This window comes from Acipenser ruthenus, unplaced genomic scaffold, assembly GCF_902713425.1.
Source record: "Acipenser ruthenus unplaced genomic scaffold, fAciRut3.2 maternal haplotype, whole genome shotgun sequence".
Classification (NCBI taxonomy): domain Eukaryota; kingdom Metazoa; phylum Chordata; class Actinopteri; order Acipenseriformes; family Acipenseridae; genus Acipenser; species Acipenser ruthenus.
In genome coordinates this window covers 2243-28854 of record NW_026708612.1, presented here as the reverse complement: position 1 = coordinate 28854, position 26612 = coordinate 2243, and the positions used below count along the sequence as shown (strand labels likewise).

Here is a 26612-nt window from a genome sequence, read left to right as displayed (position 1 = left end):
TGTATTCCTTCCACACAGTGGTTCCTGTGATTCTGAAGGCCCTGACCTATGACGAGAAGCGGGGTGCTTGCAGTGTGGGCTCCAATGTCCGAGATGCTGCCTGTTATGTGTGCTGGGCCTTTGCGCGTGCCTACGACCCACTGGAACTCCAGCCGTTTGTCACTCCCATTGCCTGGTAAGACACCTTTAGACACCTTTTATTTTCAATGTCTTCATGATTTTAATGAATGAAATTAAATGTTTGCCTACTTGACTAGGGATGATTCAATATGACTGTTTCTCCTCATCGCGCTATGGACCCTACTATCCAAGCGCCAATGAGCTCAGTTGGACATCTGCAGGGCTGACCTTTGTTCTGGTAGCTCGCTGACATCTGTTCTGTAGTTCTTTAGTGTAAAGAGGAAATTGGCTTGATTGTGGGATTGGAGGTCAACCACAGGGTTCCAATTAATGAACTGTCTATGATTACAGCCATTAGATCATTTTACCTCAGAAAATAATTTTACCTCAGAAATGTGCTGGCAGTGAAGTATCTGTTTAAATAAACTACCCACAGATTTATACAATCAGGTCCAGAGGTTTCTCACAAAGTCAGCTTTAAACAAAAGCTAATTCTGCCTGTTAAAACAAAACTGAAGTTCTTACTTTGCCTTGGCTGTGTTTGGATAACACAGTAGTGCCTTGCTATATAACAAAGCAGGTACTGAAAACGTTAGTGTGTAAGCCAGTGCTCTCACCTCGGGACTCTGCAGGGGTGCTGACAGCTTCCCTGGGTTTGAGATCACTCTGTTTTCCACCATGTTCTGAAATCCAGTTTTCCTCAACCACCTTGGCTTCTAATACCCGAGATGAGAATCTGGATATGTTTCCCCATTGTTTTCAACAACGTACCTGACTCTCTCTTGTTTTAAGAAATATTTTAGTAGGAAGATTATATATATATATTGTAAAATGTGACATTCAAAAGAGCAAGTGCATAATTGTTTTATATTATTTTTTATTCTATTTGCAGTAGTAGTACTGAGTGCTGTTCAGTGTTTGCTCCAGGACTTACAGAACTCAGGGTCAATGTGGCCCCCTCAAAATTAGGGGGACATTTTCTTCAGTGAGGGGGTCAATATGTTTGATTCAGAACCAACTACCATTTCTTATTTTTGTTTGTTTTTAAATATGCCAGCTTTTACTGACCTTTTGTTTCTGAACTCTCTACAATACTCCAATACTCACTGTCACTTTTGGGGAAAATATTGGGAAATGTGTCACAGTGATGCTGGTGTATCACTGAGTAGAGGATATTCATTGTACCAAATCACATTAGAACCGGGGTTTTCAATCTTTTTAAGCTGCGTACCCCTTTCCAAACAATGTAGTCCACTGAGATAGTCATAAAATGAAAACAGAAAAAAAGGTCTGTACAATAACATGATACAACAAAACACACAAGCCTTGGAGTGTGTGATGGACACAATTATAAAAGTTACAGTATTATAAAAAAAAATATATATATATATATATTATATTTACTTTTTGGCTAAAAATAGTCCCTCAAACAGGTTTCTAGTTGTTGGAAACATCATTTTATTGTAAATATTAATTAATTAAAATCAACGAAGCCTCCGTGCTAGCCTCATATCATTCAGAAATGACATAGGACTATTCCATGATAGCAAATGGCAATCATGTATTTTTATTGATAATAAAATTACAGAAAAGAAGGCTAAGAAAGTTCGCTATCCACGCATCTCTACAGCTAACCTCATTATTGGCATTTTTAAATTCTTGGTGACTAAAACATACAGTACTGATGCTAATTAAAAAACAAAAATAAAACGCTTACCTAGTATGTGATGGATGTCCCTGCTTGTTACCACACAAATCACTGATGATGGCAGGGAAATTGGAGAGAGCTTCAGTCACAAGACATTTTTGGCGTTTTTAATCTCTGACGGTATTTAGTCTTGATCGCCCTTTGCTAGTAATGTACTAGTATTGAGCCAACAATCCATGTTTGTTCACTGGATTGAAAGCTAAAAAACTCTTACTACTCTCACACCACACAAAACGGCTTGTCAAACTAGACCGCATGGCAATACTTTGGTTTCTGATTGGCCATACATTCTGTATTTTGAAATGTATTACTTTAGTTACAATAAACTTTAATCGGGTCATTGAAAAAAAAAAAAAATATCGATTTGCAGGCATGAACGCACACAGGAAATAAAATGAGTTAAAGACTCGGCTTTTAGTTTTTTAATTTTTTTTTTATCCCAGACAGACCAACTGTTTATATGACATTTAAACAACAGGGCTTATTTAAAACGCACATATTTAATATGTAAATTAATCACGTGTGCGCTGCACGCTCTGTCACAGCTCGTCAGTCTGGTGTTAGCGACTAAACGTTGATTACATGACAAAAGTTTGCAATAGGATTGGCAAGTGGTACTAAATAAAATGCGTTGTCCGCCATTTCAGAATTTTTCTCGCGTACCCCCAGGGGTACGTGTACCCCAGTTTGAAAACTGCTAGAAGAAACCACATTACTAACAGATACAGTTTAATAGTAGTGTGGTCCAGTGGTTAAAGACAAGGGCTTGTAACCAAGAGATCCCCAGTTCAAATCCCACCTCAGCCACTGACTCATTGTGTGACCCTGAGCAAGTCACTTAACCTCCTTGTGCTCCGTCTTTCGGGTGAGACGTAATTGTAAGTGACTCTGCAGCTGATGCATAGTTCACACACCCTAGCCTCTGTAAGTCGCCTTGGATAAAGGCGTCTGCTTAATAAACAAATAAACAAATAATAAAGTATTTAAATGTCATTTGTCCTGACTGGTAAATTCTTACCTTCCAGCTTCCCCTTTATTTTGACAAATTTCCATATAAAAAATTGCATTTTTTTGTTTACATTTTTCATTCTTAGCCCCCAAGTAAATATTCTGGTGTTGTTGATATGATAAACGCGTATATCTGCTTCAGGTACTGTATTTAATTTTTTTCAAGGTTAAACGATGGCCCGTGTTACACAGAACACTAAAAATAAAAATGTCAAATATACAATATGTATTTCGTTGGTTTTGTGGATTTGCTATATTTTTTTTAACTTATTTTAATACTGCACATAATGATATGGTTTTGAAAATGCTACTTACCAAAACCGTGACTGCACGTGAACTGTATTACATAATAATTTCCTTTATTCCGATTCCAGTGGTGTATGTGATATACAGTGCTGTATAAAATCACATACACTGTGTGGATATATATTTTACAAATTTCACATATTTTATAACGTTACCGGTAGGCTACTTTTTTTTTTTTTTTTTTGTCAATGATGCGGTTTTCGTTTAGCAAATCTACAGCACACAGTATTTTTAAGCACAAATATAATAGCCTGCATTTCAAAAGTCACTGCCGAAGCTGATTACTTATTCTTCCAGAAGTGATGGTCGGGGTGTAACAGGGATACAAGGTTATATTTGCGCGGGGGCCATGTTGTTAACAAGCCTGAATATGGCACAGGAGTTAATTATGAAAACGCGAGTGTAAACAAACAAGTAAAAAGATTAGCCTGTCGTCAGTCATGTCATGCTAATACAACATGCATTAATTTACTGCGTATCGGTATTGCGTCTGGTCTGGGGAAGGGGGACACACGGGCTCGTTAGAGAATTTCAGCGGGACATTTTTTATTTCAGGGGGGCATTGGCGCAATGGCGCAGCCTAGCACAAACACTGCTGTTGCTCAGAGCTGTATTCAAGATTTATTCATTTTTTTGTATGGCCTGGGAAAGTTCTTGAACTGATTTGAAAAGCCCAGCTACCTTCCTTGACTCCTAAATGTCAAAAAATCTAAAACATTTTTTTATCAATTCTGATCTACAACGTGGAATGGGAAATTGGATCTGTACAAACATTTCATAGCACCACCCAGGGCATAAGAAAAAAAATCAACAGAAATCGAGCAAGTTAGAACAACTACTTCATATGTCATTTTAAGCTAATTGCTCTTTAAGAATTCAACATTTTATACATAGATACAAAACTGAGCCCTAAACTTATTTGTCACATGCCAAATGCATTATTAAAGGGTCAGGTAGATATTGATATGGGATATTGATCTGAATCCTATTTGATTATGTTAAAGCAAAACAGAAACATGTTGAAATGTTAACCTGCATCCAACAGTTACAGCAGGTGTATTCTGAGTCAGGTGTGTTGCGTTCCTGTGGCCATACTTATTTCTTTTGTATTACTTTGGCATCCCAGTGCACCAGTGCATAACCTGTTTTTAACATGAAACGTTTACTGCTTCATTCCTGCACTCTGAATATCCTTAAGGAATACTTTCATGGAAATGGAAGTTTTGTCATGCTGGTTGATTGAAGATGGCTGGAAAATTTTACAAAGCTATACAAAGTCTCAAGTATATGCGTTTCTATTCATATCAGAATCTGATTCCAAGAAACCTCAAAAACACAATGTTCAAGTGTAGGACTGGGTACCCCTCTGCAGGTTGTGGCAGGCTGCAGGAAGATTAAATAAAGTGTCTGTTGGTTCTTACGAGGTGTTGGATCTTGTCCCTCGGTGAGCCCTGTTAACCATGACGCAGTTCAAGGAGTGTGTGTACTGTGGGAGTTCACGTCAGTTTCGTCTCCCCTCGGGTGCTGGGTTATTGTGCTGAGAAAAAGAAAAAAGTTGTAGGGTGTGGGTTTTTGGGCTAAGCTACAAGCCAGAGATAGCTTGCCCCAGGCCAAGCTTGTTCAGCAGCACAAGCAGCTTTCCTGCATGGCTGTGAGCTATGTCTCCTACACAGTTTTAAATATTTGAGTTAACTTCCTTGTTCTTTGCATTTTAATTATAATCGTGCCCTTCTTTAAACCCCTGTACTTTTATAAGACAGAAGTAAATTAAAAAAAGACAGGAAAAGAAGGACAGCAAGACAGAAGGAGGAAGAAAGAATGTAAATCTGTGACTTGTCAGCAATCCAGATTTAGCTATCGAGACGCAAGCTTTCTTCCCCTTGAAACCGGCTTGCTTCTGGTAGGCTGGCAGTGGCGTTTGGAAGCCACTGCCAGCCTACCAGTGAGAGGAGCTGTACATTCCTTCAGTCAATTGACAAGTAACACATGGAAAGATTTGAGATAATCCTAGAACAGCAGACGGCCACAAACATAACATGACTTCGGTTTTATGTACAGTATTATAGTTCTCAAAGTCTATTCACACTTTTATAAGCAATGACAGGCAATAATACAATGGAAAGGATAGTCTTCCTATTCATTTCAAAGGGTTATGTGATGTTCTCTTTAAACTATTTGTTTTGTTTTGTTTTGTTTTTAATTTCAAATAGCCATTGTATAATTGCAATATGGCAAAACATGGTAGGTAAACTATGATAAATGAATAGGATGACCATGAAAAAAACTGCAAAATGACTGTGCTAAATTTGCAGTGGTAACGTTTCACATATTTTGGGATTGTGTATTGTTTTTCTTTGGGTTGTTTAACACTTACTATTGTTTCTTCCAGTGGTACTCAACTCTGGCACTCGAGATCTAATCCAGTCCAGGTTTTTACTCCAAGCAGGTTCTAATGTAGTTAATTGAAGCTGCTAAGAGGCAATTAACTAGTTTAGGATCTTATTGGAATAAAGACCAAAACTGGAATAGATCTTGAGGGCCAGAGTTGAGTACCACTGGTTTATTCAGTAGGCCTACGTCTTAGAAAGTTTAAAAAAAAAAAACACACCATGGCTTGGATAAAAAAAAAAAAAAAATCCTGTATCTTTTGCAGCAAAAAACTAGTGATGCAATATTTGTAGGCACCAATGACTGTAATAGGTACTTGGGTAATTGCTTTTAATCTAGCAGGAAACGGCCTGTTTGCAAGTCTTAACATGTTGAAGTGTCTTAAAAGGCAACCTGACTTGTTCTTCCCACCCTCTGAAAGTTTCTCTCTGGGGCGGACAAACCTATTGTCTTGAATTCTGAGAACACTGCAGTTTAAAAAACAAATCAAACGTATCTGTGCTGAAGTTTCGATTGAATTTGGTGCTTGCCAGTTTTCACGCTGGCTCTTGCATTGTTACATCAGATCTTGGCACATTGCACTTTAAAGCACAAGAGGGTTTATTTCTAGCCAGGTTATCTTGCTTCAAGAGTGAGGAAATTAGGGGTAGCACTCTGGTGAGAACTGGAAGTTATGTAGCAGATTTGCCATCAATAATAAAGACCTTTGAATCCGCAGTGTAGTGCGTTTTAGTGGTATTGGCACAATTGACAGTGGCTGCTAGAGAGAAGCCCAGCACTACATGGGGGATGGTCGGTTCAGGATAGAGGTGAGGGCTCTTAGGGTAAGCTTTTTTTGCACCTGTTCTGTGCCAGTGGACATTCTCCCATATCTTTCCTGAGCACCAAATATGTCCCCCTCAAGCCCATGTGAGTCATTTGCAAGACTGTATTTTTTTTCACAGATTTCACGATTTTCCATAAAATGTACCCACTGTCGTGTAATATATTATTCCATGTGAAAATTCTCATTTCATTTAGAATGTGTAAATATATTTTTTTGTCATACAGCAAACAGACGCATTGTGTTTGGGAACCTGGCAGCCGGTTTTAGTTTGCTTCTGGTAAGTGACTGAACACACTGCATAGCGCTGCAAGATTTATGTTTACTTCTTCAGAGGGTCTTACGACCCTCAAGGCTGTAGAGAGCCTCACTTGTGGTCTAGATGATTTCGCTCATTCCTGATTTTGGGCGGTCTGCTTCATTTGGGATTTGCCTGCTGTTCCTCAAAAAAACAGATACATTTGCTCACCGACAGTAATGAATACAGACATTAAAAGTGTGTGTGTGGGGGGGGGGGGGGGGGGGTTGTTAAGGTCAAGGGCTGCCTCTCAAGTGTAAATGTGGTTATTTGGCTTTGCAGGGTAAGCCTCATTGATTATTGCTTGCATGCACAGCCTCATTTCTTAATATGCTGGTGCAGATAGCTACCTCATCATTCTTTTGTGTGAGGAACACGCAAGGCTGTTGCCCAGCAAAATGGTTATTGTTTTCTGTGGCCAGCCCATTTACATCACTGTTTTCAAAACAATACTGCTAAATTACTGCTAATTTAGCTTCATAGTCAAATGAAACTTGATGAATAATGTTACATTAACATATGGAATTACATGCTGCTTTCAATATACAGCTATGGTTAAAAGGTTTAAATCACCGGGATTCACGAGTGGCTCATCCAGTTAAAGCGCTGCTGCGGGGAGTGCAGGATGAGTCGCACAGCTCGGACGGCACCAGTTCACGTCCAGGCTGAGTAAAGAGGCCGAACTTTCCTGGGGACCCCGAGGGGAGCGTCACATTGGCTCGGATGCTCCCGGGGTGGGAGATAGAAAACCGACGGGGACTGCTTCTCATCGCGCAACAGCGAACCGTACTGGCCAGACACGAGCACATTCAGAATGGATAAGAGGCAGGGCTGATCTCTTTTCTCCGGGATCGATAGTCCTTCTACCTCTTCTCTGTATTGTTTGAAGTAAAAGTGATTCTGGCTTTTGGCTTGTGATATTGGAGGATGCTTACACGCCCTCAGAGTGTCTGTGCTGTGTGGGGACTCGCTGCGGTGAGGAGAAAAAACATAATTGAACATTCCAAATTGGGAGAAAATAAATAAAAATAATAATTGGTCACTCTAAATTAAAAAAAAAAAAGGTTTGAATCACCTAGAATTTTAGGATTGAGACATAATTTAAAAGAAAAATGTGCAGAATTTCTAGAAATTTCTTAAAAACAAAGAATTATAGGAAAAATCTTTTGAAACAGAAGTTTTGCTTTTATGGATGAGGGAAAAAAGTTACAAGAAATAGAAGTCTACCATTATTTATTTCAGCATTTTTTTTTGCAAAACTTCAAAAATGCTAATTCAAAAGTATTCATACCCTGACAAGGAATATGAAATTAATAGCTAGTTGATGCACCTTTAGCAATAAATAATAACCTATTTTAAACGATTAGGATATTTGTCAATGAGCTTTAGTGATTTTTGACCATTCAATGCAAAATTGTTCCAGTTCATTCAAATTCCAAGGACTTCACTTGTGCACAGCCTTCTTCAACTCATATCAAAGATTCTCAATCAGATTTAGATTGGGACTTTGACTGGGCTATTCCAGAACCTTGATTTTAATCTTCTTTAACCATTCTGAAGTAGATTTTGATGTGTGCTTTGGATCGTTGTTGTATTGGAACATCCAGTTGTGCTTTAAACCAAGTCTTGTAGCGAAGGGTTTCAGATGATTGGCCAATATCTTTTAGTATGCTATGGAATCCATTTTACCATGTATTGGAACTAAATTTCCTGTGCCATTAGAGGAAAAACAGCCCCATAGAAGGATATTACCACCTCCATGCTTGACAGTAGGTATGGTGTTTTTTTCTTTGTACCATGTACTTTGCCTCACCAGACTTTCTCCAAACGTAACGACTATCAGCGTGACCAAATAGTTTGGTTTTTGTTTTCGTTACTCTACAAAACTTTTGACCAGAACTCGTATCCATCATTCAAATGCCATTTTGTAAACTTTAAGTGATTGTCCTGCGACCATTTAGACCTTCACCATGCAATACTCGACCTATGGTTGAAATGGAAACCCCAGTCCCACTTGCAGCCAGTTCACTTTGACTATATTTGACAGTCAATCTCGGATTGTTATTAACCTTCCTCACAATTCTTGTACTTGTTCTTGGTGAAAGAACCTTCTTTCTTCCAGACTGAGGGAGCGTTGTGACAGTACCATGAGTCTTGTAATTCCTGATAATAGAAACAATAGTTGAAATTGGGATACTCAAATGCTAGGAAGTCTTCTTGTATCCTTCTCTAGCTTTATGACAAGAAATAGTTTTCTGCCTAAGGTCTTCAGGTAGCTCTTTACTTTTTCCCATATTGACTTATTGGTAATGACAGCAATCATCCTATGCCTAACCCTTTTATACTCTAAGAATGTTCACCTACAATCCAGCATTTTCAAAACTTTTCTAGAATTAGGTTCTGCATTATCATAATGACATTGCTAGCACCTTGTAGACAATACTATCATAGCATCAAATTGTATGAATACTTTTGAATTAGCATTTTTGGAGTTTTGCAAAAAAATTGCTGGAATAAATATATGATAACCCATTATGTGTGGTTCAGGGGGCGTTAGCTAGGGCCCCTCTATCCAATCATCTCCTTTCATCAATTAAGTCTACTCTATTTAAACCATTAGTCATCCCTATGTAGTAGTCTTGTGTTTTAGTTTTCGTTTCATGTATCACTACAGACCCACATCTAAATCTATTATTTGGAATACAGAAGAGCACTTACCTGTAGCAATTTTCTTTCTAAAATCAGGAAATCTCCGATGATGGCTTCATCCCTCTATCCAAATCCAGCAGATGAAATAGCTGAAGAAATCTGCCCGGTATCTTGTTTAATCCTACCAACATAGCGAATCTTAGACTCAGCACAACGGCAACCTTCTACATCAGCCGCTTTGATGGTACAGTACTCGATCCTGCTGCTACTGTATCTGGCAGCATTCTGACTGCTAGAGCTAAACGAAATCTTCCTTGGCACCCATTTCCAGCGCCGGTTGGACATTAATTTGGTTACATTCTCATTCAGCACAGGATCCTCAGCTTGTTTTGAAAAACTTCCTTCCTTCTCCAACACTGCACTCCATTCCAGCTGTTCGTCTTTGCCTGCGTGGAATCTTTAAGAACGGTTCATCTACCTCTCCTTTTGTTTGCCATTTTTTACTGTTTTTAAATACTTTAATAACTCAATATCTAGTGATGTTTCGCCACTGCAATTTCTAGGTATCATACTGGCACTATGTTTTAAGCAAGCCCCCTGTATCTAAACTCGACCATATTCGTTCCCTTATTCAGAATCAGGTAATATGATTAAGAAACGCACACCACTCTCTTTGCTGGACAATTTTAATTTTGCAATTCTCATTTTCCCAAGATCGGACATTTATATCCCGGTTACTTGCTCTTTCATCAACAGCAAACACTTGGATTCCTACAGTAATATTTAATTAGATGCTAGAAAAGACATTCAACTGTGGTCAGCTCTCATGTCCTGTCTATATTCTATGATGATTTCATTTCAGCACCTCTTGACCTGGCTTTATTTACGGACGCCTCATTTAAACGATTTGGAGGTTTTTAAGCAATCAATGATTTTCTAGTGCATGGCCACTAGAAATTGAAAACCACACCTAAAACCCAATAATCGCAGCAGCACATATATGGGTCATTTTGTTCAAAGAAACCAATACTTTTCTTTTGTGAAAACAAATATACAGGTCATATTATCAATAAAGGCCGTTCCAGTTCACCTGTTATTATGCAAATACTTTTGGTATTCGCTGCAGTGATCTCACGCATATTCTAGATTCCTATTTTATTCTCTTCCTAAGCATTTCAAAAACAGATCAGCTTCGGCAAGTACAATGTATTCCGCTTTCAAAAATTGACTCTCCTCTATGCCAATATGCTTCCATGCTGAAATATATCACTGAACGTAAACCCAAATCTCCTTCTGACCCCCTGTTCATCAATGCAAGCGGGTCTGTCGTATCAAGGCATTGGTTTTCTTCTCAGCTCTCCACTTTGGTCTTCCCCCGCAATTCTACACTACCCTCATTCATTGAGAATCGGGGGAGCCACTTCAGCAGCAAGAGCAAAGATTAACCAGCATCTAATAAAAAATAAATATATATGTATGTTTACATTTGTTCTTCATCATCCGAAATAGTATCTGCCCATCAGTCCATTGCTAGTATGTCTGGAGTGGGGACAGCCTATCCGCCTGGGCCATCAAAGGTTTCCCCCTAAAACATAAAATAAAAAAGAAAGTTTTTTTTTTTTTTCCTTTCCACTGTGCGGAGCATCTCCACATAGTAGGATACAGGTTACTAACCCCTTTGTCACGTTAAGTGTTTTCTTTCCTCCTCGTGTTAAATGTTTTCTCTCTTTTTTCTCTCTTTTCTATATGCATTGGCGGTTCTCCTTTTTCTTCACATAAATGTCATCAGCGGGGAGCCGGGGGTCTATCCTTTGGGGTGTTAGTGATTCCACTTTCTCCAACCGTTTGTTAAGTGTCGCTTCATTTACCTCGTAGAGGAGGCTTCTCCATGAGTCAGAGGGGACCCCCAGCCAAACCCCTCCTTTAGCATGCATGATTGTCTTCTTCTCTTTCAGGTTCTGATGCCTCTGTTTATGTGAGGGCCCCCAAGCGGTGGAACCGATCTTGTTTCTCGGGTCTCCTCAAAGACGGTGACCCCACTCCTGTTTGTCGGGGCTCCTCAGCGACGGAATACCCCTTCTATTATGTTGGGCTTTTGAAGAGGCGGAACACCCCACTCTATATGTTCTAATGACTACTAACTCCATGTTTTTCTTTCGGAGCATTTTCGTATGTCGTGTTGTCTCCTCAGCAACGGAACCCCCCTACTGTATATGTTGGGCCATCGAAGAGCCGGAGCCTCTCTCTTTACGTGTTTCATCTGTTACTAACTCCACGTACCTAAACATCACCTCGGGGGGGCCTTGCTCACACCCCATGAATTGTAGACATCTATTTCTTGTAACTTTTTTTCCTTATCCACAAAAGCATTCTTGTAACAAAGTCTTTGTTTTCGAGACATTTCTAGAAATTATACATTTCCATTGGGAAAAACTTTTGACTACTGTGTGCAGTACACCCTCGCTTTAACGAACCTGTTGGGGTCCAAGCCTTTTGTTCGTTATATCGAGGGGTTCATTATAGCGAAAGGACAAGTTAATGAGATGAGATTGTGAATAAAAGTAGAATTACATGTACCTGTTCGTCTCATGTATGCAGTATTTTGCCTTTGCTTTATCCTGTTCGTTAAAGAATTAAAATGCAGTACAGAAAGCACAAATCCCGAATTGAAGCTGAACATTTATTCAAAATCAATCTGACATGAATCGTTTCAAAGTGCATCAAATCTTAGTGGGTTTGACAACTGATATCATGTCAGAGACATGCCTGCATTACTCCTTTTTTCAAACGATCAATATAGTTGCCAGATTTGTTGGAACATAAAAAAAATATATAGTTTCGGGGGCATAGTTACACAGCACACGTTTTTTATTAAGACAAAAGAGTTGACTTCACTGTGGAGGTGGCATCCCGTCCGTACAGATGGGGATGTTGACAGTGTGTGTTTATATTATCTTTTTTAGTTTTTTTATTTGGGGTCCAGGGGCCAGGTTCTAAAGCTATAGGTTATGCTAAACTTTTGGCCATAGCTGTATAGATAGTGCAGTCAGATCTGACTTTGTAAGAGGGTGTGCAATAGATGCTCAGTTGGCAGGTGCTTCTGTATCCAAGAGTAAACAAAATATTTATGCTACAGCTCAAAAGGACACAAAAAATATAATAATAATAATTCCACACCACATCTGTCAATAGCCCTGAACATTTTTATCAACACCTGTACCTTCATCGACGTGACATTTTGCATTTCATAAAAATGCTACGTGGTGGTGTTGCCATTTAATTTAGTTCTCTGTAAAGCTCCTTTTAATTAACAGGTCTTTCCTCTGTGACAGATTACAGTAGTCTCTGCATATAGGAACACCTCCTAAGGGAACACTTCGCCCAAGAGAACACCCTTGTGGGAAAATGATTTTTTTCCCATTGTAAATGCTCCGGCTAAAGGAACAGGAACTTCGCTTAAAAGAACACCTTGGCACCCACAGCGATTTGTTCACAACTGATACAGTACTATTTTGTAAAAAAGTGATTTGTCATTGCAAGAGTGTCTTGAGGGACACTGATTTGGTTTATTATATCTTTCCAGAACCGCTGCCATATCATTGAATTGTTTTGTATTCTGATTTCCACGAGTGCACCTCATCGCTACAAAATGGCAAAATGCGCTGCTGTTTCTCTTGCTACACAAAGTTTAAATTGTTTGAGTTCTTGAAAAAAACCTGAATCAGACACAAGTCACCGAAAAATGTGGTGTTTCCCGTTGTGGTGAGTTGCTTCACCATTCTGTTAAATAATGTGCATGTCATGTATATTGCTGCTGCATTTTGTAACGTGTGTAGGGGTGCTGTGTTAATTTAGTTTGACAGTTAGTTTATTAATAAGGGCTTGAATTTCATTTTTGTGTGCTGGGGGGATTCCCCCCCTATGCTGCAGCCAATGGGGGGATTCCAAAATTTTAGGGGGCACTGACAAAAGAAAAAAAGGCACTTTTGCATATAAAATTATATATATATATATATATATATATATATATATATATATATATATATTATTGCATCATCATTCACACTGGTGTTGCTTTAAAATAAGCTGCTTTCAGGAGACCTAACAGCTGTTCATCACTGTGAGACAGAGCACTCTCCATTGCTTTTGCCATTGCCTGACGTGAAGTTTTTATTGCAGCAGAAAAAAAGGTGCTTTTCTACTTAACCAGCACTCCATTTCTTTTTTTTTAACTCTACACTCAGCCCTGTTTCTGCCTGTTTTCATTGATGTTTAACTACTGGATAGTTTGGACTGGATGCATGTAACATATCAAATGAAAGGCCACAGAATTTAATTTCATATTATGTAAGTTGCAACAGGATCAGGCATACTATATGTGGTAGAGATGGAATATATGTAAAAAAAAAAAAAAAAAAAATTACAAAATATTGGTCACTGCTATATATTGTAATCATAGATGGCTCAAAAAAAGACACTGCACCATTGAACCTCAATATAAAATGAACATGGTGGGGAAGCTGAGCTTCTAAGCTTTCCAACGATACTGCCCCTTTCAATCTAGCTGCTACAATGACGGAGCAATAGACTCAAAACGAAACCTAAGCTGTGAACTCTGTCACATGATGAAAGGCTTAACTTCAGGCAGGAGTTACCACATACACACACTGAATACATCTTTGGAAAGCCCCGAGTCTGTACTTTTACACCAGGTAGGTGGCTTTTACCGTGCCTGAGTAATATTTGCGTAACCTTCGGTGCGCTGGCGCCCCAAAATGTGGGGCCGACTTGTAAGAGTTAAAGTGAAAGTCACCGCTTGCAAAACAATGCCTAGATAGACTTAGTATCGTCTTTTTTTTCACAATTGTTTACTTACTGCAGTGTACTGAGTTTCTATAATCCTTAAAGATAGCGGCCAAGAATCACGTACGAGAGAATAAAGTCTCGAGGCACTTAAAATATCCAGCACTACTTTTATTTATTTATTTATTTATATATTTTAACCAGAACTATGCAGAATGCAGCTCATAGTGCTTTCGTCACTGACACCCACTTCTTTAGAGATTGTTGTAGCGTTTCAGGCATTGTAAATTGGGTGAAAAATACTGTAGCTTGGTGTCTTAAAATATCTCCGTGGGATTTTCCCGCACTGAAATTTGCAGATATGCGGGAGCAACTTGGAAAATGTGAGATTCCTGCAATCCCACGTGGAAATTCAAGCCCTGATTCAATGTTAAGTTAACCCTAAGTAACACCCATTATTTTTGTCTCTGCCATTGTGATAGCCCAAAGAACACCCGGCAGCTTATTACATAGTACATAGTGATTTAAGCTTTTTTACCATGTTGTTTTGCTTTAGTTTTATTAATGATATTATTACTTTACTGATTTATTATGTTTTGATTCCATTTTGAGTGGTTCTTATTACACTTATTCCATTTTTTTTTTAGTTTTGGGTGTTTTGGGTTCTGTGTCTTGAAAACTTCATTCAGAAGATGGGTAGATGGTAGACAGCTCTGGCTCTTACAAAGACACGTTGACTAATCTTGCCTATGTTACATATGCTGTGTATATATATATATATATATATATATATATATATATATATATATATATATATATATATATATATATATATATATATATATTGCAGACAAGTAGAACGGACGAGAAGCACCTGCACTCATAGTTAGAGCACCTTAACACAGACATATAAAAAATAATAATAATCGATGTAAAGGTAATGAGGCAGCAGAAAAAAAAATGTGATGACACAATTATTACAGACTTATAGACAAGGGATACATATGTCTAAATAAGTAAGCAACAGGCTGGGCAGCCCTGGTGTTTACTACAGGGCATATAGAGTAGTTTAAGTGCAGATAATCCTGGAGTGTTGATTTGACTGTCAATGCAAATTAACCATGCACCCTGTGAGACTTGAGCTGAAACGTGATACAATCTCCTCAGCCCTGTCATCCTTCCCATGTAAGAACTCCTCATTGTGGTTTTGCACACTCCCATGACAATTAAAGCAGGTGGATGGAGACCGCAGGCTTCAGAACTGAACTTGCCCAAAGCTTCCTGTTAAGTTGTTGATCTTTGCTAGAAAGAGGTTGGAGCTGTCGAGTGAGCCACCAAGCCACCTGTCTGCTGTTCTGAATTCTTCAGGGTAGACCTGGAGGGCAGTGAACTATGCAATGTTATAACATGCTCAAAGACAAAGGAATAAGGAGAGAAAGAGAAAAAGAGCCAGTTTATTTTCTTCTGCTTGGAGTAGCCACAATGTATTTACAATGTAGTCATTGATAACATAAACCCCCATTCAAACTGACTGTCTCAAACTAATAAACCTGCTTTTAATACTTGTACAACAATTTAAATATTCAAACAAACTACAGTTCCCCGTAAGTATAGTCATTTAAAATGAGTATGCACACATACAGAAGGTCTTCATAGTGATGTAATAATTGCACAGTACCTGCATTTGGTTCTAAGTGTCTGGAGGTTAGGAGTGTATGATAAAGGTTTACCATGTTGTGTGTGATGTACAGAGCAATAAGGGTTCCCCCCTTTTTTATGTGGTCCCTAAAATAATAAATACATTGGATCTTTTTAATTATCTAAGTGGCGAATCTAAATACTGAGAAATAAAATAAAAAAAAAATCTGGTTTCCTTTAGTATTACTGGAGTCCAGGTGGAATGATCAGCTGGATTGCATATTGTTGATCTGAAGCTAAAATTGCCTAATGAAGTAAGCAATACCAAACACTGCGTTACAGAATCAGTAACACAAGATTTGGTTTTGGTTACTTCTGTAGGCCAAACCAGACTGGTAATTCACACTTCAGTATGGAATTGCCTAGGATTTGGTTACTGCAGCAATATTTGGTAATGGACCAAAAAAGCCTGACTAAGCCCTTAGAGGAATGGCATGTATATTCTTCTCAAAATGCACATGGGGTCTTGATTTTATGCCATACAAATCTATAGAAACTCCTTTTGATTTTGGGTGGTAGTGGGGACCTTTGATGAATTTAAAACATCACAAATGCTCAGACTTAAAAGCAAATTGCGACCCTCCCAGATTTTAATTAGGTAAAATAACCCAAGATTAGTACTAATCAGGGTCTATAAAAACCAACCATCAATGTTCAGTTCTGGGAACTTCAAGCTTAGTAAATACAAGCCTAATGGCTGGTTTCACAGCCCCTGAATAGCATTAGTCTTTCACTACAGTACCTTAACTAAAATAACATTGGGTCTGTGAAACTAACCAGGAAATTCAAATTTTGTTTTGTTTAACATTGTTTTGGTTCTCAATTTTCTCAAAGCAAAATCAAAATGTTTGTTTTTTTCAAAAGTTGTTTTTCGCATTGACCTTTAAATTTATAATGGTATTTAATTTAAATGTACTTTTGAGGTTCCTTATGGGCACAGAGGTTTAGTTACTCAGTTTGCAGTTCTAAATTATTAAATATCAAATGACCACAATATCGAACCACCGAATGACTCAAATGTTCCATGTTGGGTTTTATACCTGACATACTGTATATGTTGTTTTAAACTTTCACCTATGCACACTAACCTCATTGATGTCAGGCTAATGGGGTGTTTGATTACCCAAGCAGGATAAGACAGACTGTTTGCCACAAATTCTCCCGCTCCCTGGTGCTGGGAGGCAGCCCCAGGGTATCTGAATCCAGACTCCCCAGGCCCTCATTTATTGTTGTTCCTAACGGCTGATGGCTCTTGTGTTCTCTCTTTTCAGTGCCCTGGTGATAGCTGCTGTGTTTGACCGGGATGTCAATTGCAGAAGAGCTGCTTCTGTAAGTGCTCTCTTTTAAATCATTTTCCTTGTTAAGCTCTATAATATTCATTAAACAGAGGCAAAAGTGACCATTTTTGTAGTTATTCCTGTAACATAATTGAAAATGGTTCCAGGGGGAAATCAAGGGAAACAAATGCATAAATGACGTCTCAATTAAACAATACACATTCTGTGCTTTGCTTGTAAAGCGTGATGTGGTACCATTTTTTACTTTGCTTCTGGGAGATTTCTTCAGTGTAATATGTTACTAAATATTAATAACTTCCAGATAATTCAAAATGTACCGAATATGCATTTACATTTTGAAAGAATATTTGAACCCATGTTCTAGTATTAATAGTAATTGAGAAATCAGATAATTGTTAATCCAGTCTAATATTGTTCTGTAGATTTGAGATCCTGATAGGTGATTTTTCTACACAGTGTTTTTTGACTATTAAACAGTGGTGAAAATAAATAATGCAGCTCCAACTAGGCTTTCCCCTAGGGGTGATTAACATTACTACATACAAAAAAGTACAGAGAAACTAGGCTGTGAAAAAACAGGTTTATAAACTATATGGTTGTGGTATTAAGATCTGCTACACTTTAGATAATTAAAAAAGACCCTACTGTGTCTACACAAGTCAAACAATTGAACATCGGCACCTTTGTCTTTCACCACACACAGTATTTAGTAGATGAATTACAGTAGTTTCGATGGTCAAAGTGTTTGACCCTTTGATCATGCCCATCTCGCGCCAGCAACGCTCGCTTTGTGATCATAGCCCCAGGCTGAGAACGAGTGCAGTTTTATTGAGGTCCAGTCCTGATTACAGTCACCACAAATGGGGCTATACTAATGAATAGGGCTGGAGGTAGATGACAACCCCTCCTAATGTACACCGATCTACACACCATAGAAATCATTTTAATAGCCCATGTTTCTTTGAAGCAGGAAATTCACTTTATATTTGAAGCACAGCGGTTTCAAAACTGTTTGTCCTTTCATAATGTGTTTTGTTAGGTTAAAGTCTATTATCTTTTACCTTTTGTTTTATTTTTACTGGGGTGTAACTTTTGAAGACATTGAGAAAATCTTCTAGTGGAAACGTTTGTCACAAAGATACATGCACTTTACCATGCAATTACTTAAGCTCCTCAGAGGGGCAATCAATGATATGCTAAAAGTAAAATTTGCAGTTCTCAAAATATCACATGATGTATATCTGGTACCCAGTTCTTTTATTTATTTATTTATTTGTTTATTTGTGAGTCTCCATTGCCTGTGCTGGCTATGGTTTTACAAAATAAATGCATATATCAAATGAACAAAGTGGAGAATAAACACAGAAAGGAATACTTTTAAATTAAAGAAACAGTACATTCTTTTACAAATACATTGTTGTAATGGAATAGGTACATGTGCCTGGGGTTTTAAGACAGAGCTGTCTAATGTTTTTGTCTGAAAGAGACATAGCAGTGACCCAGGAGATTTGGGTAAATACCGTATTCCTTCGAATTTAAGATGCACTTTTTGAACCATTTTTTGCTTAGCCTGCGTCTTACATTCGAGTACAGAATAGTGATACATGTATTAAAATTGCCAAGAAAAGACCTGACTACCCGAGTACACAAACTGCAACGTGATTGACATGCCATACAGGCAGCCATTTCAAATAAGCGTTATTAGCTTCCTGAGGAATTCGAAGAGAAGCTTTTACAATTTCAGCGTTTCTAACTGACAGTACCAGCTTGGACAGATTGGAAATACTGATCAGACCCACGTATTTTTCGACATGCCAAGCAATACCACAGTTCACCTTACAGGTGTGAGTAATCACGACTGGAAATGAGAAGCAGCGCATAACTGTAATGCTCTGTGTGACAGCAGACGGACGCAAACTGCCTCCATAGGCGTAATTGAGGTTGTATCTTTGTAAATGCATACTTATTTGATGTTTTTTTTTTTTCCTTAAATTGAGGGCTTGAAATTTGGGTCGCGTCTTAAATTCGAAGGACTAGAGTAGTCATAAAACAAACAGGATACAAAAAAGCAAAAACACAGTTTAACCAGATTGCACAGTACTTCAGTACTGAGTTGCTTACTACCCATGTTTAAACAATTACTAGACTGTCCAGCCTTCACCTCTAAATAAAAAGAGTTTTGTATTGTGGAGATCAATCAAATTTATCTAAGGTCATGCTTTATTTTTACGAGTAAATAGCCATTTGGATGCAATATTTTATTTCTACTCAGTTAGACAGCAGAGCTGCACAATACACAATTATACTTTACATAGGTATACAGGTCCCATTTCACTCCAAAGGAATCGATAGTTGTGTGAATCATTATATTGTCAGAGGAGACCTTCCAGTAAGTAGGTTTTAGATTTTGTTTTACGTAAAATTTTGTTTTCTTTGTCTGAAACAGCAGATGAAAACCTGTCCTGTGACGAGTAAAAAGACAAAGCAAATTTAAAAAAACAACACAAATAATAATAAAAAATAAATAAAAAAAAACAGTACTCCAATCCTTACTCTGACACATTTGAAATGCAATAAGTTCTAGATGAAAACAGATTGAATTACAGTGACTTTGCTGCCTTTTAATGTGGGTACAGTATATGTGTGTAGCATGAAAGTAGCACAATTTGTGTACTTAACTACAGCCTTTAATTATTTTGATGTAATAGAATTTATGTATTGTAACCAGTCATTTCAAGTTCTCATACAAATAGTGAAACAGTGCATACGCAAAACCTGTGTAATGTACATATTGGTCCAACTTAAACTTAGAGGGGCCTTTTTTTAATCAAAATAAACACCTGCATTTTTATTGTCATTTGTTGATTGTCTAAAGAACTGAGATCTGGGGTAAAGGGCAATTCAGTGTGTATCATGGAGGTTGTTTCACCTTGGAACTACTGTACTATAAGTTATATTTGCATGAACTTGACTATTTACATATTCTTATTTTTTTTCCATGTGTATCAAATTCTAATACAAATAATTTGAGTAATATTGGCCTTCATTGGATTCAATACAAGAATTTGGCAACAGACAAATGAATTTCTGAAAATATACCTCATATTAGTTCTATTAAAGGTGAAACAACTTTTGGCCGTTGCTTTATAGACAAAATTCCCATTTTATAAACTCTTGTCCCTTTTAAAGAATTGAATAGAACAGGATAAAAGCAGCCATAAACCAGATGACCTCATATACTGATGCGGTTTGTTTTTTCTATCCTAATTCATTCATTTTCTGTCTCTTATTTCAGGCTGCCTTCCAGGAGAATGTTGGGAGACAGGTAAGTAAACAAATAGCTGTCATTTACCGCTCAACAGACGTGCATGTGCCACTTTCCTTACCGAACCTGCCTGGACGGTCAAGAGACTGACGGGGATACCATGCACAGGCTGCTGTCGAATATATATAGTCACTTTGGTTCCACTAAATAATTGCACAGTCTCAGAACGCACTAATTCTTGTGACATTTGAAATATGATTAACATTATTTAGCAAAGGTTACAGGGAGTGTCAGATTGTGGGGATATACTGTCTGTATGTCATTTTTACATGTATCTTGAGTACCACTTATCCAATTGTCATTAAACGATTCATTGCCATATCTTGTTCTATACTAGTCTGTACATGCTGTTGATGTATGTCAAGGTCGTGAACTTCTTAGACATGCTTAAAGCTCTGATTTTGAATGTACAGCTGAGGCAGGTGATGTATGTTACTAACATTCGTGTTTGACAAATCACAGAAGACATTTAACATTTTTTTCAGGGCTCTGTAAGAGTCTTTGTGTTCTAGTAAGACAATAATTCAGTTTTTGTACCAGCAACAATTGTCTGGCACCTTGAGCCTACTGTCTCAGCCAATTCATGTCGTCTCATGCAGCAGACAACCACATTCGTCAGGCTCTGCTCAAACATGACTGTCAGGGAAAGGCTACAGTGAAACTAAGCTGGGTTTAGCAAGAAACAGATCACAAAATACATTGTTGCATTATAAAATTGGCTAATTTATCACATGTGCTATCATCATAAGCTGCTGTAAGAGACATATTACATAAAGTGTAAGTCTCCGACATTAAGAAATTGACATATTACTGGTTCACTTGAGCTGGAAAGACCCTACTTCAGATTACACGGATTTCCTGTCCACCCTGAACTTTGTGAAAACACGCTGCCACTTTTTTATGACCTGTCTACCCGATTAGATTTGGCACCGCCCTGAATTAGGTTAAGATGAAAATTCGGTTGATCATATGATGTGACATGTGATCCCAGTAGCACTAAAAGCACAATTGCAAATAGTCTACCAGAAAGGCAAAACGCTAAAAGCATTTGAAAGACAGTGGGTGCATGACAAGTAGATAGCAAGTACAGTCATGTAGGTCATCAGTATCAGCAAAGGCAAAACAAAGGGGAAGTTGTCGCCAAAAGAGACAGCTGTGGTGGCAAACAGAGGGAAAAGACAGCGAGAGAGGCTTAGAAGCATTAATGACTGATTGTATTATCATCAATCGAGACAGCTTCCAGCACCGTGTGTCTTGGCCACATTGTGTCAAGGCTGTGATCGGGTGCAATAATAGTAAAGTTGGCAAGCAGTCTATATTCAGTGTTATTCTGCTTCCTGTGCACTGTACCTGGTAATACAGTTTCTCTTTAGCTATTTGCGGCTTATTATTGGCGCCTTTCAGATGTCAAAGTCCTCAGCAATTCACCGGTCATGTTTGACACTATAGTCAAACTAGCAGCTGCTGTTGCTTCTATAATGTTTTGATGTTTTACAGTTACGCGGGTTGAACAGAGATAATTTCATAAAAGCAAAGTGGGTTGTGCAATGAATGGCCGTGTGTATGAAACTTTTATTCACTCTGCGCCATTTGCCTGTCTATTGTGGGCAACCATGATGCCACTAACCTCCTTGCAATACAAGACTCATCGGGTGTATTATGTGCAGGTTCGTGCCTTTGCTGCTAGCTTATGTTACCCTGGAATCTTGTTAAAACATGACAGTTTGTCAATGACCTGAGAGGCTGTACACTCCTTAGGGCGTTTTCCAATAAACCTTAGAACAATTGGTTTGAGATTTCTTTAGAGCATCTATGCAGGTATCAAAACTGGCATAAGATGGGTAAACACAGGGTTGACTAACTACTGCACAGCAGTCTCGTGACCTTGGTAAACGATGTGCGTCTGACTGAACTAGTTTTTACTGTGCTAGAGAAAGAGAAAATAAACCTAATTTAAATGGGGGGGGGGGGGGGGGGGGAGCGTCCTTAGACAAATAACATTTTAAAAAAAATACTCCAAAGCGGTTAACTTTCTTGTTTACTGACAACAGTGTTTTTAATCAGCCTATCTATCGGCGCGTCTGTACTGGCTTTTCTGTGACTTGTACTGTACAGTAGGAGGTGGGACAAAGTTAGTGTTGCATTGTTATTTTGGTTTAGGTTGCTGAAATCTAGATTTCAGCATTGAGGTAAAATACCAAAAATGGACGACAAAGCAAAAAAGCAAAGTATATTTCGGCTGAGGATCGTGTCAAGGACATTTCCCAAAGAAACTTTACATGCAGATAGAGGTAAATTGTTTTGCACATCTTGTAATGTGACTTTAGTGAAAATACCATCGCTAACTATTTAGCTTCAGAATCGCACATCAAACGAAAGGCTACTACAGAGGCTGCTAAACAGAACGTAAAACAAATAATAGCTTTCCGAAAACAAACCTGAACGTCAGAGCAACCAAAAAGTATTCCTGTCTGTTATCGCCAAGTTAAATCAGTGCTGCAGGTACGATCCAGCACAGCCACCTCGCTTCAAACAGCCTGCTGCTTACTTTTTTAACGCAGTTAAAATTTTAGACCCGTATAGGCACGTTTTCTTTCTTTTGACTCGGTACAATGTATGGGCAAGCCTTCACACCACGGAGACAGAGAATGTCGGCAGCAACACATGCTTGCTTTTAACAAATGACAGCACTCCGTTTTAGTAAGGAAGCAAGTGCCACTATTTTTATCTACTTAGGTTTATTTAATGTTTAAACTGGTCCATGATATCCTAATTTTATTCTATAACCTACCCGGGAATATGTAAATTCTCAACGATTTAAGTAGACCCGTATTCATAATATACCTATGAAAACAGGAAAAAATAACTGCCTTTTCTAATTTCTAGATGAAGTACTGTAAATGGAAAACTGCTGTTAAAAACTAACAAAATAAAATGTTATCAGTTAACAACGGTACAAACGCACAAACTAAAAAATGTTGAAAAACAAAACTAAGGTTCCAAACAAAATAAAAAAAAGCAACAAAAGTCATGCATTTCTACAAACAAATGCAATGGGTAGAGAGAAAATGTAACAATGGGGACAATGTAAAAGGCTATGTGTGTCTTGTGCGGTATCAAATCTAGCCAGAATAAACACATTGTTTTGAAGTGAATATTTCCATGAGCTAATTTGTTGAAAATAGAAAGGGGATATTTATATCTAGCAGTCAAAAATGACTTTTAGCAAAATGCTTACAGTGTTTAGTGCAGTAGTCTGTTCATGTTAATCAGCTGTAAGACCATTAAAGCTTGTTAATGGGCACGCGCTGTATGATATGAAAGACACTCAATAGGTCTGGAGTAGGGAATCCAATTCCAGACACTTCCCAATCCCATGAGTTAGGGATTGTTTTTTTTTTTTTAATCCCAGGATTCCATTTTTGTAATAATAATTCGTTGAATTAAAGCACGATATTAATTAATAATGAAAAAACACATAAAAGCATTACAAGTAAAGATAACAGTCGTGTCGCTCCAGCTCCAGTGCAGAACAAGTGAGTGATTTCACTGTCTAAAGTAGGGCAACATCATACACAGACTGCAGTCACCACCGCCTTGCCATTTAAATACCTAAATTAGCCATGTGTGTGCAACGCTCACTCACTGTCAGCAGCCAGCTGTATTCATAGAGTTAACCTCGCCCAACAGAAACAGTGCGGCTGTGGTTTTATTTTAAAGCAGACTCAACATTGTTGATTTTATTTCTAAGTCACAAAGTACTACAACATGATTAGGATTTTTCTCGCTTACTCCAGTTTGAAAACCACTGCTTTAGGTTAAATGTTCTTGTTTCAACAGGGTACATTCCCACATGGCATCGACATTCTCACCACAGCAGACTACTTCACTGTTGGAAACCGGACAAACTGTTTCTTAAACATAAGGTAGGACTGCTGTAATGTTGAAGGGTTTTGGAGTCACATAGTGATTCAAAGATTTTATACTGGGAACCACAAGATGATGTCAGAATGAATGTACAGACTTCCTGTAAACTGCCACAGGTTTATAGGAAAACTTTAAGAGCATAAAACCTTGCTACCAAATTGCAAGCCCCTTAGTGATTTTTATAGGGGAGTACAACAGCATGTTATAATGGTGTAAACTGAAAGCAGTGCACCTTCCTTATTATGAGGCCCCAAGGCTGTGCTCTTGTTTCAAAGGTGGCGTTAAAAAATGTCACCTCGCTTTAATGACTCTGTACTGATGCAATCGGCCTTCCTTGTTTTCGTGATGCCAGGAGTAATTTGAGCTAGTATAGAAATGCAAAAAATGCTTGCCAGAGGTGGTACTTTAAATTTAACTAATTGAGAAACTGACCCGTTCCTGTAAGTGAGTAGCCTATACCAACGCGTTTTTAAATAATCCTTTTTTACAAGTTCTGTATACCTGCAGTAGTAAGGCCACCGCCTGTTAATGCCACATTTTGTTTGACTCTTAACTGGCCTTAATAGTACAGTACACTGTACAGATATAGGGTTTGCTACAGGTTGGTGTCCTCTATGTGCCCTTTTACAATATGATTAGACATTCAGGCCCCCTCCTTGTTTCCTGCTTGAAATCAGCCATTGGTGCAGCATTGTTGGCAAGCAGGACAAGAGCCGAAAGAGAAATGCTCAGATACTCGCTCCCTGAGTGAGCTTGGCCCCGGTTCATTCACCTGTTGCTTACATGTTCTAACGTCATATTAAAAACCCTGCGGGAGAGAGACGAGATTTAACATGGCAACAGACAGAGGGAGGAGATTGTGTGTTTAACTCATTAGAGTTTTTTTATAGCTACATTGTGGTCAATTTTTCAATACTGAGCAAATTCCTATTATCTTTATGTAATAATTACTGCTTCTCAAAATGTGTATCAACCAGCCTTTAAGGGCTTGAATGTTATAAACTCTTAAACGGTGCCTCACTAAAACCATTGGGGAAAGGTTTCAACGGCAGTATAACAAGTTAAATGCCTTAACCCTTTCAGTCCTCTCTTAGCACCCTATGTTAACATGTGCCATCGGAAATAACGTTGGAACCTCACATGACTTCTAGGTCCCAGTCTGAGGTGGTGTAGAAATATATATCAGTATATATTGTCCTATAAACTGTCCAAACATGAATAAAGCCCACAGTTTGCTATTCTTGAAACTGTTCTAGAATTATGGCCACTATACAGCAGTTCAAATATTATACCTCATTTAAGCCATCGAACAGACTAGATGAGTTAAAAACTTTTGGTAATATGGCCTATTGTTGCTTACATACTAATATGTAGATAAAAATGTCACGCTATATTCTTTTAGCTTGTATCCATAATTCTAACCACAAAGCTGTTTTCTTTTAGCGGCTCAATTGCTTTCCTTATTGTGTGGGCATGTCATTTTACTGTCTGTGGTGCTTTAAGCTAACAGTTTCATCTAACATTTTCAGAGCAGGCCTTGCGATATAATGTCTGGAGTAAAGCTGCAGGAATGAGCACGTTGTAATGTGTATAGAGGGTATCCCTCAAAAGAATAGCCTGCCAGCCCCAGAGGATTTCATTACAAGCTAAACAGTGTGCAGCGTATGCAAATGATATGCAAATCAGGTTACTCGTGTGGAACAAGTCCAGTTTTCTATGAAGTTAACGGTTTCTATGCAAATGCAGTTGGCTAATTTTACCATGCTAAATCTTGCAGGAGCAGATTCAGAGATTGATTGACATTGGCAGTGCATGTAAATTATTAAATTATTTTATTTTTTGTGTGAAAACAACTGTTTGTTTAACACATGCTATTTCAGTGATAGATTCAGGAATGGTCCTTTATGCGGCAGATTCTCAAAGTGTTTGTATTCCGATTTCTGGAATTACAGTTCTAGAAGGAGTAAGAAATATACTGCTAACAAGGCCCCTAAATTATGTCTGAGTTGTTTATTTCTGATTTGATAACTTTATCAGGTGACCATTGCACATTGGGACCTATTTAGAGCAATAATGTGCTCCAGGGAAAATCAAGATTATTGACCACATATTAGTGACTGGGTGCTGGTTAGTATTTAAGTTAGTAGATTGCTGAACTGTAAAATACAAACATGCTATTTTCTCCCACAGTGTGTATATTGCCAGTTTCCCAGAGTACACCCAGCCTATGATAGACCATCTAGTAAGCATGAAGATAAACC

At 38.2% G+C, this 26612-nt stretch overlaps 1 long non-coding RNA gene across 1 annotated transcript; it reads left to right on the top strand.

Moving 5' to 3' along the window:
• Positions 1–26612, top strand: LOC131734730 (uncharacterized). The gene is made up of 5 exons (XR_009327072.1): positions 1–175; positions 17073–17130; positions 20395–20424; positions 24265–24350; positions 26542–26612. It is a non-coding gene; the product is annotated as an uncharacterized LOC131734730 (long non-coding RNA).